The following is a 12287-nucleotide window of genomic DNA, read 5'->3' on the forward strand; positions in this document are numbered from 1 at the left end:
AGATGGGCATTACACTGTTTACATACTAAGCAACAATAACATTTATCACTGTTCATTTCAGTGTGGGGCTTTTGAAAACATGTTTGTGTGTTTCTTAATGAAAGGAAACAAAGGAATAGAACATTTTGGTGTGAAACTGGCTTTCTAATTCTGCATGTCATCCCCAACCTGATTTTAAATTTCAGTTAGAAAAACTAACTCTGAAAAGTGCTGGAAACTATCTCACCAAGGCTGATGTGAATAAAAACATAACTAAACGGTTTTCCAGTGTGTTTGGATCTGATTCAGTCTCACCATGCCTAGCTGTAACTTTTGTAAAAAAAGGTTGGGTCAGATTTCATTTAGTGTACTTTCTATGATAGAGCCTATCTTTTGTGTTTTCATAGAAAAACTGAAATATTTTTAGTTATTTATAACTGAAGATAGTGGTCTAATATGTTTGTATGACATAATCTTCAGGATCTACACGGGCTCAAACACTAACAGAATACAAAAACCAAACAAACCTGTTCTTTTTTTCTGCCCTTCCCCAAAACTGTAAAATAGTGTCTGTTTTTGAGCTCTACCAGATCAGTTATAAGCAGATATCAGAAAATAGCCAGTTGTGTTGTAACTCTTAAAATAAGAGACTGCAATTTCCAACTAACATAATCTGAAGCAACAAAAATTACATACGAAAGTCATTGTAACAGGAATCCTAGGAAACAGGATCCCTATAGAGAGGTGGTGATGATGAAACTATTGAGAGCTAAGAATAATAAATCTAGTAGCAGTTAGACAGTGATTATTTTTAGAGAAAACTTTTTCATATTCTTTGAGGTTTTTTTCTCAATCTCCAGACAAGCATATTACGGGGGGTTTGGTCATGGCCATCACTCTGAGCAGCCAGTCTTGGGAGTGGATTTTTTTTTTTTAATGAGTGCAACAATGAATTAGGAAAACAAAACCCAAGTCTCAATAGTGAGTCAATAGGAATATACCTCACTGGAAAGGGTTATTTTCCTCCCTCTGGCTTCCCTTCACACTGGTCTCCAGCTGGAAAACCTTCCCTCTAGTCCTTCTCACCACTCTGTCATGTCTCCAGAGGAAAGCATGTCCCTTCTGCCTTTGACTTCTTCCTTTTTCCAGAGACCAGGATTCCCACAACTTTAAAGAATGGCTCTCTGAAGTTCCACTTCCACTGACAATGCCTCTGCTGTAGGGAGGTAGGTACCTGCCTAGATACAAAAAAAAGATCAGGGAGAGGAAAAGCTTGTGAAAGGCCTGGTGCAGTAACTTTTTTGGTTTTACCACGTCAGATTAAAAAATGTTCTTCAGGATTAACATATAACAACGTTCATATGGAGAAACCAGTTGGATATAAAATGAAATTAGCTGGTGGACTGATTCAGCCGGTTCTCAGCTAAGGTTAACATATTAGCGTGAGGATTCACATAACTGTATTTTGGAAAGCTACTTCAGAAGTGACTGACTGAATTAATTTTGGCCAGATATAAACATCAGTGGAGAGATGGAGCTCATATACCTATAGATATATAAACATGAGATGTCTAAACTAGGGTACTTGTCTAGGTGTCTGATACAATCAGAGAAGGAAACAGGAACTTCTAAGTACTGATTCATTCTTTCTCAGACACCTGCTAAGACAAGATAAATTAATGTGAGAAGGTATCTGTCTCCCTCTGCTATCTGTAAAGGCAGCCTAGACAACCAATTCAGCCTAGATGCCATTTAGACTGCTAAAATTAGGCAAAATTAATTTTTATTCTTTTTTTGGGCATTGCAGGCATTGTTTAAAATAATTATATTCAACAATAGCAACAGATTTTAACTATAAAAATGAATATGTCTACTCCTACAGATAAGCAAACAATGAAGCTATGAATTAAAATAGTTGAAAATAGTTCAATCAAAAAAGTGACAAGGAAATGCTAAATACAAAAGTGTATATTGTTCTGATCTCTAGAAAACACAAGGAATAGTGGGGCCATGTCAACACTCACAAGAGAAAAAATTTACTGTAATTATTTCCTTTTCCAGTCCATAACAAATATATTTCTTAAGTTATATTTCTTAAGAGATGCTCCTTTCTGAAAGCATGCTTTGTTCTTTGCTGACAAGGAGACAATTTGTGGTGTTTTCCATCTTAAAAGGGAAATATATGACAGATAAAACATAAAGGAACAATTAAACAGAATAATCCCTGCCGGGGGATCTGTAGAGCTTTAATGGAAATTAAATACTGGAGGAGTGACAAACTACTAGACTGGAGTAATGAAGAACTACGAAAATCTAATAGTATTTTAGTATTCCTTGTTAGAGCTCAGTAACTGGTTCCAGTTTTTTTTCAAGCCGTGCTATCAGTGTAGAGCCACATGCAAAAGATTAGCTCAAACAATGGTTCTAAACAATGTCACGTTTCAGAAAAATTTTTGTTTTTTTAATCAGAAGTAGATCTGTGGTGTGGGAGCTCTGAGGACATTTTGGAAATCTGTTTAGGAACAATGTCCACGTGTCATTTATCTATTTAGAAACTTGTAGTAATGCATTGCTGTGGTACCTGTGTAAATTACTGACAATATATTTTTGTAATGTTTGTAATGTAACAAATCACTATTACTCTAAATTTACAGGAGGAAGATTGAGGTGCATCACACTGACTGTGATTTACTCCCCCATGCCCCCGACTATAGCCATCTTACAAGTTAAGTGTTCCAATGTGCCCTTGCAGTTTAGCCTGCTGTCTAATCCACAGTGATAGGGCAATTTCCCTTCCTGTGAGAGGGAAATTCATCATACCTGAGACAATTATCTGAGGACAGGATGAAATTAATACCTATTTCCCTTCCATGACTGAGCCAAGGTGACTAGTTTAGGGTCAAGTCTAGTGCTGAGATGAAGGAAACTATGACAGAAATACTATTTTATGTGATTTTTCTGGTATCAGATGGGAAGTTAACATCAAGCTGAGGTTTTAAATACAAGCATGTCTTTCCAGTGTTCAGATTGTGTGTCTTGAACTAGAAGCTGCTTCTCAAAGGCTCTCAGTGATATGAGGTTCATTTGTATCAATGGTCAAGAGTAAGTAAGTATCTTATGGACCTGTGGCCCGGCACTTTCAACCATCTGATGTGGGCTTTGCAGAACAACTGGCAGCTTTTCAGTGAAAATCAGGTAACTTGTGATTATTCTGAAACACTTTTGCTTTGTGGTGTTGTTTTTTGTAATGAAAAACTTCAGAAAAGTTGTGGTATGCCTTGAAGAATAATCTGTTTATAGGCACGGGTAAAAGGGTCAGAAAAAATTTACAGGGAACAGTAAAATATGCTATCTAAGTACAAAGATTTTACCTAACCTAACTCTAGGCTGCAGATGCCATCAGTAGTTCAGAATAAATTCTATTTCTCACATATGTGCCAGTGATACCATGAGAAGAGAGGAAAAAAAAAAAAAAAAGTAGCTGAGTTGCATGTTTCACATCCTAAAGAGAATACAGTGACTGCAGAAAAACACCACGAGACCAGACCTCTGCTATGCAAACAGTTCACACTATTTCAGCCACCCACAGCCACTCTTAGTGGCATGCACATGTCAGTTTTGGCAGGAGTCAAACACCTCTGCCTCTGCAAACAGCAGTGTCACTGAATTTATTCTTTAAACAATGTAGGCCACAGAGGTGAATGCACATCACTTTGGTTACAATCACCTGGCCTGCCTTCTTTAATACTGTGACATGTGAGGTAATGTTAAAATTAACCAAATCCCAGTACAGTGTGGCTGAGAACACAGCCTAAGTAATGGCCTTATTCCAGGATTACATGAATTGTGTATTCCAGCTGGACAGCACGTAGATTTGGTAATATAAGAAAGTACTTTAGCCATACATAAGAATTACTTCTTACACAGGATATGACCTGGCCTGCATCACTGCTGAGGGTCCAGAGGTTCAATCACTACTGAATGTGTTAAATGGTATTGTGTATAGCAGTTATTCTAATCTTTTCTGCTGAGACCTGTTTTTTTCTGATTCCTTTGTTTGTTCAAATGAGATGGTGATGCCTGTAAAGGGATCAGCAATGAGAAAAGTGACGTTCTGCATAAATGCACCTAAATCCCTTCTAGATTAGGAATTATTTATTTTGTATACAGGCATGTGAATTCGATGGATCAGGTCTAACACTCTTCTCAGTTACAGAGATGAAACATTGTACTTTCTTCAGGGTATTATTATTCCAGGAATGCAGAGCCTCATAATCGTTAGTACAATTATAAAGCAGAGCTGTGCTTGTGCTGCTACCAATAAACGTAACACGTGGGGAAGGAGCATGGTGATCAGTCAGGGATTACAGTGCACAGAATGACATCATGACTCCAACTTTACCACTTCAGTTCCTGATATTCTCAACTGAATTGTGGTCCTCAGACATGGTAAGTAGCAATGTGTTTCCATAGCCTGACATGCTAGACAAGTCTAAAAAGCAGTAACTAAGCCCCTGACTGGTAAATCAGGTAAAGCTCAGTTCTAGTTCTCAAAGCAGTGCTTCTCTTGATAGCATATTTCCATACATTCTGTATGGTATGTCTAAATATTTTGATGGTTTTAATATTTTGTACCAGTCGTGGAAACTGGTTTGCTGCTAGGTGACTGTAAAAGTGAGATTTGGTAAATAATTATTAGAAATCTTATAGTAACGCTATGATTGAAACAATAGATGAAAGTATAGCCAAGCAATAAACCAGTAGAGGTAGATGCTCATAAGTTTTGCAGTTCTTTGCTCTTATGACTAGATGTTCCTGTATGCTAGATAAGAACAATGTTGAAACTGACCACGTGATTGAAACTGCATTAAGCTTCAAGATCAAAGCACAAGGACAAGAACAAAGACTTCAAGGACAGCCAACAGAATCTCAAATGGGTCAGTAGTCATAAGAGCAGCCCTTCAACTCAAATGAATTCTTCATTGCGCATGATTGGATGTAGGCAGTACTATGATAATCAGTTACAATAATTTTCATGTATATGTATACTAATCTGATTAATATGTAATTGTTACTCCATATAACCGGTTTGTGCTGAAGCTGTGGCATGCATGCTAGGTGGAATTATCCCCCGTGCATCTAGCACTGCAATAAAGAATGCCTGCTTTCTAAAACTCCAAAACAAGTCTTAGAGAGTTTCTTTGGCCGGCTTTTCGGTTATCACTCTCACACAAACTAATGGTGTTCACTTTACAAATGTGTGTACGGAAGGGTTAAGAGATGGAATTTTGGTCCATGGATGAACACTGAGTAAGAAGTAGATAACTAAAAACCGCAGTCAGCACGGGGAACAGATAGTTTATTTTTTATTGTTTGAAATGCTGACCATGGAAATAAGAAAGTTGAGCAATGTGTGGGGGAGGTAGTACGTGCAATAATGGAGGAATACAAGGCACCACACATAATTTTGCTTACCTTGCAAAAGTCCGGCTATTGGTTAGAGCATAGTGGACGTAAGTGATAGATTATAGTAATTTGCCGCGTGCACAGAGCCCATCAACCAATAGAAGAGATGGCTATGTCACATGCAGCACATCTGGCCAGTAGGTGCATGTGCCATAGGCTCCCTATGTTGCAATCGAGGTGTGTTTCAGCACTCATTGGCCGCAAGTGTCAACACCCGTTCCTCCACAAATGTATAAAATACCAGGGTTTTCCGAAGAGCAGTGGGCTGGTGTACAGCAAGGTCACTGTTGCCTCCGTGGGGATGCCCACGTAAAGCTGGCACCTACTGACTGCTGGGCTGGGCTTGCAGCGCAAGATGGCACAAGAATATACGGAATATACAGATGGTTCATCTTCTTCTTCACAGTCCTTAGGTAGGTATGTTAATAGTTTTTTTTTTTTACTTTGTAAAATACCCTTAGCATAACACATGTGTGTAGTTAATAAAAAGCTTGCTTTTTCCCTTATAGTCAGTGTGTGTCTGTTTACTTTCTCGGGAATCCTCGAAACCACCCTAAAACAAAATGTTAGAAACAGAATCAAAACAGGGAAAAAATGAGGAAAATGAAATATAAAAATGAAGTGTAGCTTGGTTATTTATATTAAGTTCTGCTGAACTAGGTCTCCAAAACACAGCTACGGGGATCCCCATATTAATATGTTGGGGTTTAGCTAGGATGAAACCACCCTAGCCTACCAGATAACTCCACTTTATACTAGTAGACTTCATTCCAACTACATTAGATTTTAATAAAGCAATAGAGTACCTGGTGTTATTCACTTTTGCTTGTGAAGATTTGCATTTTTTTCTTTATGTTAATCTGGAGAAGGCATCACTGGAATTTTGGAAAAAAATATTATTTCAGTAAGTTGATAATTCAGAAGCAATTTCACAGCAATATAGCTGTGGAAGCAGGCCTTGCTAGGCCTAAAGATTGGTCAAGGACAGAGCAGAGTCACAAGCAAGAGGTGAATGAGCTGGACAGATGTATGTTGAGGCCAGAGGGCTGCAGATCCTGAGTTATCAGGCAGACACAGGTGCATCTGCTAGAACAAAGTTCCCTTCTATGCAGATGCTGCTCTGCCATATCAGGCCCCTTCACAGACCAGTTTGTACATGCTCTAAATGTATCTAAGCCCTAGTACCTTTTCTTTAAGTCAGAGTTCATACTGATAGAGGGCTGAACCTCTGTTGCTCTGTGCTCTTTCCTATAGCTGTAGAAATAACACACTTCTGCCTGACCCAAATCTCCAAAATAAGACTGTGTGTTTATTCCACAACACAGCAAACCTTTGCATTTTATACAGGCATATTTGAAAGACTCTGAGAGCCCTTCTCTTGTTCCTCAAGGAGAAAGTACAGAAAAGATTTTTAATTAAGTCTTCAATAACTAATTGAAAAATAATCTAGGTATACATTTTTTCTCAGATTCTGTTACTAGTAGGATGGCCCTTGTTATTAGCTTAGTATATACCTAGTTTATTGATAACAAATACCTTTAAAATGTACATTCTCCTCATTCTAAAGGTTTGGTAAAATATTGGAGAAAATGAATGACTAAGCAGTCATGCTAATGTTGTTCCAAAAGTGGGGTCATTTACCCAGTGTGTGAGACACCAATATACACACAGAGCAGAGTTATTTTATTCCAATTCATGTTTGCACAAAGATGGGGGCTAAGTGGTAATTCACAAAGCTAGCACACCTCATACCGAAATGGGCAAGCAATTTATACCCTTTAGATTTACATATTTACTTTCCAAAGTTCATCCCTAAAACTATTATTGGTAGTTGCTTGTCTACTACAATTTCCGTTTGACTGACGTTTTCCCTACTTCGAATTAAAGGTGGTGGTCTTTTATTCTACAGCGCATACTCAAGGCAAGGGGCAGGGCGGGGTAAGTCTCTTTGGTCTTGAATTGGGTCGGTGGTCATGATCTCCCCCTGCTGCCTTTACCTTTCCCCCCAGTTACCAAGGATCTTTGCTGATTTCATGCCTATTAGCAATTACTCCACTTTCGGTGCCTTCTGGGGTAGGATGTTCCCTTCTTAGCAGTCTTTTAGTTCTTCAAGGGCACGGTCGTTAGCAAGGCATGCATTCTTTATACAAAGGGTATCGTGTTTCACAAGACCTTCGTGGCCTTTTTAAGGTGGTTTAAGTATATCACTAAGGCTATTTTCAGAGAGTTTTGGTGCACAGTCGTTCACATATAAAATTACATGTCTATAAACTACATACTTAGTAAATTTTTACCAACAGGTTGTTAAATGAGGTCATAAACAACTTGTACATCCTGATTAGTGTGGGTGTATATACCTAAGCGATATGTATAACTGATGTAACTATGCACAACCTAGGATTCAAATCATGTTTTCATTCTGCATGCACACTCCATTTTCTAAGTTTTTTCAAAAACTGAATATTAAAAGATATGAAAAAGACTTAATAAAATCATCAATGTAGCTGAATGAATAGGCTAAATTACTAACATATCTTGTGAGTAGGAAAGTAATAATATAGCCCAGATACAAGATTTGTAAATGTTTGTCATTAAATGCAGAGCTAAAGTTCTGTCAAAATTCTAACACCATACTCTGAAATGTGGGCTTGCTTTAAACACGTGGCTTGCTTGTGTTTTGACAAGAATGAGATCCAGTTTCCAAATAAACGTAGGTCATGATAAAATAGAGTAGCTCATCTCCAGGAATAAATCAATAAATGGAGGAAAGTAAAAGTGTACAATTTTCTATATGAGAATTTGCTGCAAAAGCAGAAACACATTACAAGGAGAAAGAAATCAGGTGCTGACAAGAAAAGTCATGAGACTGAATGTAGGTTGCATGCACCATAGAGGTAACTAACTAGCCCTGTAGTCCCTTGAGCCTCATGAGAACAAATCTTTCCCTAGTAGCTCACTGTACAACTAAGAAAAAAATTTCCTAACCCTCAAGCATCATGTTTATGTCTTTTACTGTTGGTAGAAAACAAATCTGATTGAACCCTTTTAATAGTAATTCTTGCTTGATTATGCTAAGGCTTGATACAATGTTTGTGAGGCATGCACATATGGTCATATTAAGTACATTAAATATCTCTAAATTATTTATAAACACGTAGAAGAAATTCATATATTAACAAACTACTTAGCAAAGTTGTTTGTAACCATCATGGCCTAAACAATGCAAAATATATTTCCATGTGTACCTCAAATGTCTTTTACCAGATCAATTTATACAATGGGTGAAGTCGGATAGGCTTTTGTCCACTTAACTTCTCTGGGTCCAAGTGCAGACCAGGCAAGCCTCAAAGCTATATATTAAAGTGCTTTGGAAGGAATTAGGGAAATCTGCAGAGCAGACAGTCAATGGAAGTTATGCATGGTGCTTCAGAGACAGGTCAGGCAGTCCCCAAACCCCTAAACCATATGGCTGAGAACAAAAGGTTCACTTATTCACTTCTGTAACTGGCCACAGCTGGGTATGGGATAATCCACCTGAAGTTTAACTACCTGTGCAGAACAGTTGGTCTCCATCACTTTCAGGCTTGCCTATTCTGTACTTGGGCCCAGAGTTATGTGGATACATTTTGTTTAACACATCTGCCTTATAAGTTCACCATGTGATCTAATTTTTGACAAGATAAAAATTTATTCATATTCATGGACTACAAAGGCCTCTGTACAGTGCCTATTCCCAAGTAAATAGTTCCAGTCAACTTAGTTTTTATTTTCATCACGGAAGCAATTCCACAGCTCTGACCATCCTCTCCATGTTTTCCTAGTTCTGTTTTGTCATTTTAAGATGACTGTCACAACACGTGCTGGACAGACCAAGGAGGGGTTGTGGTGAGTTCAGAATTCCCTCGGGCTAAATTAAGGTGAAATGACACCAAATGATCAGTTTAATATTTTATTTATGGCAGAAGCAAACTGAACTTGGGAGGCATAACAGTAGGTGGCGTGTTTTCTCACAACAAAAGTTGGCATGAAACTACCTCAGCAGACCTTGTAACACATGGTAACCACATGTATCAATTCAGGGAATAAGAAGAGCCTTACCCTGGAGTCAGGAAGTTCAGAGTGGACCCTCTTACTTTCTAGACTCCTTCTCAGTGAGGAGCCTAGGGGTGGCTGGATCCGCTCATGGTCCCAGACTTGGTCAGTGGTTTACGTCTAAAGGGATGAGGTGTAGGGATTATGGGAGAAAAGAGAAAGAGAGAGAGAAAAAAAAGAGAAAAGAGAAAGATTTCACCCGTCCTGGGTCCAGCATTGGTCCAGCCTATCTATAGGTCCAGTTCCGTAGAGTGCGTACGCAGTGCTCCTTGTGTTGGCATCTTTTATAGCCCGGTTCCTGCCTTTTCTTATGTCAATCACACTCCTCTTGGTCTTCTGCACGTCACCCCGTAAGGACTTATGTAACTCTCGATCCTGTGTGCAGGCACCATTGGGGGGTGGTGGTCGCAAAGGGTCCCTCACGCAGCTATAAGCCCCTTCCTCAAATAAACTTTGTATGATCTCTGGCCATACGTGGTGAGCTGCCCCCCTCAGTGTATCAAAGCATGGAACTGCGCATCCTCCTGGACAACCTCCATGCTTCTCACCTCGTTGTTATTCAGGGTTCCTTGTTATGCAGAACTTGCCCTGCCACAACGTTTGAGGCATTAACTCTTTCAGTCTCACACACTGACAGAAACAACACACTCATGTGAAGCAATTTATACAAGAACTTAATAAGGTTTTCCTGTTTTGTTGCTGTTTTTTTCTAATAAATCATAATGATCTAGTTACTTTTTCAACTGCTTAAGCATTAAGCTGATGTTTTTAAATAGCTCTTGTTTCGGATTTCTGTGGGTAGGGTTTTGGTAGTAGGGGAGGGGCTGCAGGGGTGACTCCTGTGAGAAGCTGCTAGAAGCTTCCCTGGCTCCAAGGCAGACCCACCCCTGGCCAAGGCCAAGCCAATCAGTGATGGTGGTAGCACCTCTGGGAGAACGGATTTAAGAAGGGGAACCTGCAGTGGGGGAGGAGATTGGAATGTGAGAGAAATCCTTCTGCATATACTCAGGTCAGTGAAGAAGGAGGGGGAGGAGGTGTGCCAGAGGAAGGGGTGCCCCTGCAGCCCGTGGTGAGATGGCAGGCTGTCCCCCCCCAGCCCATGGAGGTGAGTGGGGGAGCAGATGCCCTCATGCAGCCCATTGAGGACCCCATGTCAGAGCAGGTGGATGCCCCCAAAGATGGCCGTGACTCCATGGGAAAGCCCACGCTGGAGCAGTCTGTGACTGAAGATCTGCAGCCCACAGAGAGGACCCACGCTGGAGAAGTTTGGGAAGGACTGCAGCCCGTAGGAGGGACCCCATGCTGGAGCAGGAGAAGAGTGAGGAGTCCTTCCCCTGAGGAGGAAGGAGCGGCAGAGACAATGTGTGATGAACTGACCCCAACCCCTATTCCCCTGCGTCACTGTCGGGGAGGAGGTAGAGAAAATTGAGAATGGAGTTGAGCCGGGAAGGTGTTTTAAAACTTGGTTTTACTTCTTACTATCCTGTTTTGATTTGATTGGTAACAAATTAGATTGAATTTGTTGAGTCTGTTTTTTGCCAGTGACCATAATAGGTGAATGATCCCTCCCTGACCTTGTCTCAACCCGAGGCCCCCTCCCCATCCCACCAGGAATGGTGCAGGGAGGGAGGGGAGTGAGCGAGCAGCCTCATGGTGCTTTGTTGCTGGCTGGGCTTAAACCACAACAGCTATATGCAGTGGCAATTGGAGCATTTTTTCCTGAATGGCAATCCCATTTACAGTGAATTAATGTTTATGTGTTGTTAGGAACTTTTTCTTCCCACTGAGTTTATTTGAATTTTTTAACACTGACTTAATTTTGACATTTTTCATTTTTGACAGTACCAAAACATCTTTTACAACTCCTTCTAGTCACTTTTAGATTTTCCTGTTCTGGTTAATTTGATACCATCTTCAAACTTTATTTCATCATTCATCTACTGCTCCAGATAATTTTTGAATATGTTGAATACAATGAATTGTACTTAGTCTTAACATTAATATAGGGTGATAAAGTTCTTTCATTAGGATTTATTTAAAATTCATTCATTTCATTGTTAAACTCTGTCGGCTATTCTTGATAAATCTTAACTTAAAATGAAGAATGCAGTGTTCCTTCTGTTTATGATAGAAAAACAAAATCAGTGTTTTCAGGAAAGGGTGCCTTTGATACCCTGGCTTTAACAAACCTTCTTTTATATATACAAACACAGTGATGAAAACCAAGGCAAATTCCTTCAGTTTTGAATATTCCCTAGAAAAAAGACTAACTTCTCCAAAACCTGTTCAGGCTGACATACTGCCCGACATATGTTCTCTGATTAATTAAGCTTATTAGCAAAGGAAATTTCTCAATTGTCCATTCAATTTGAGTGTGAAAGAAACTTTAAAGTGTTCTTATAGGAAAAAAGGTTTTATTTTGTGCTGTAAATACAAGTGGTTTTGACTGTGTTCATCCTAATCTGGAAATTATTTAACATAGGAATCTGTCAGAATTAAACATTTGCTTCATAAAAGTGCTAGCTAGGTAATGAGACGGAAAAAAAAAAAATCTAAGTTTCTCAGAAAATTTAATAAGTGTTTCAACTTCAGGTGTTTATATTGCCATTGAGTGTCAGTCACAGTTGCAGTTCAGTAGAAATTAAATATGAATAGGTTTGCCAGTAAAAATAAAGTACTGAATACATTTTTTACATTTTTAAGTCTGAAAAAAGAAAGTTCAGAGAAGTCCAAACTGCTTCCAAATGTCC

This window comes from Harpia harpyja, chromosome Z, assembly GCF_026419915.1.
Source record: "Harpia harpyja isolate bHarHar1 chromosome Z, bHarHar1 primary haplotype, whole genome shotgun sequence".
Taxonomy (NCBI): domain Eukaryota; kingdom Metazoa; phylum Chordata; class Aves; order Accipitriformes; family Accipitridae; genus Harpia; species Harpia harpyja.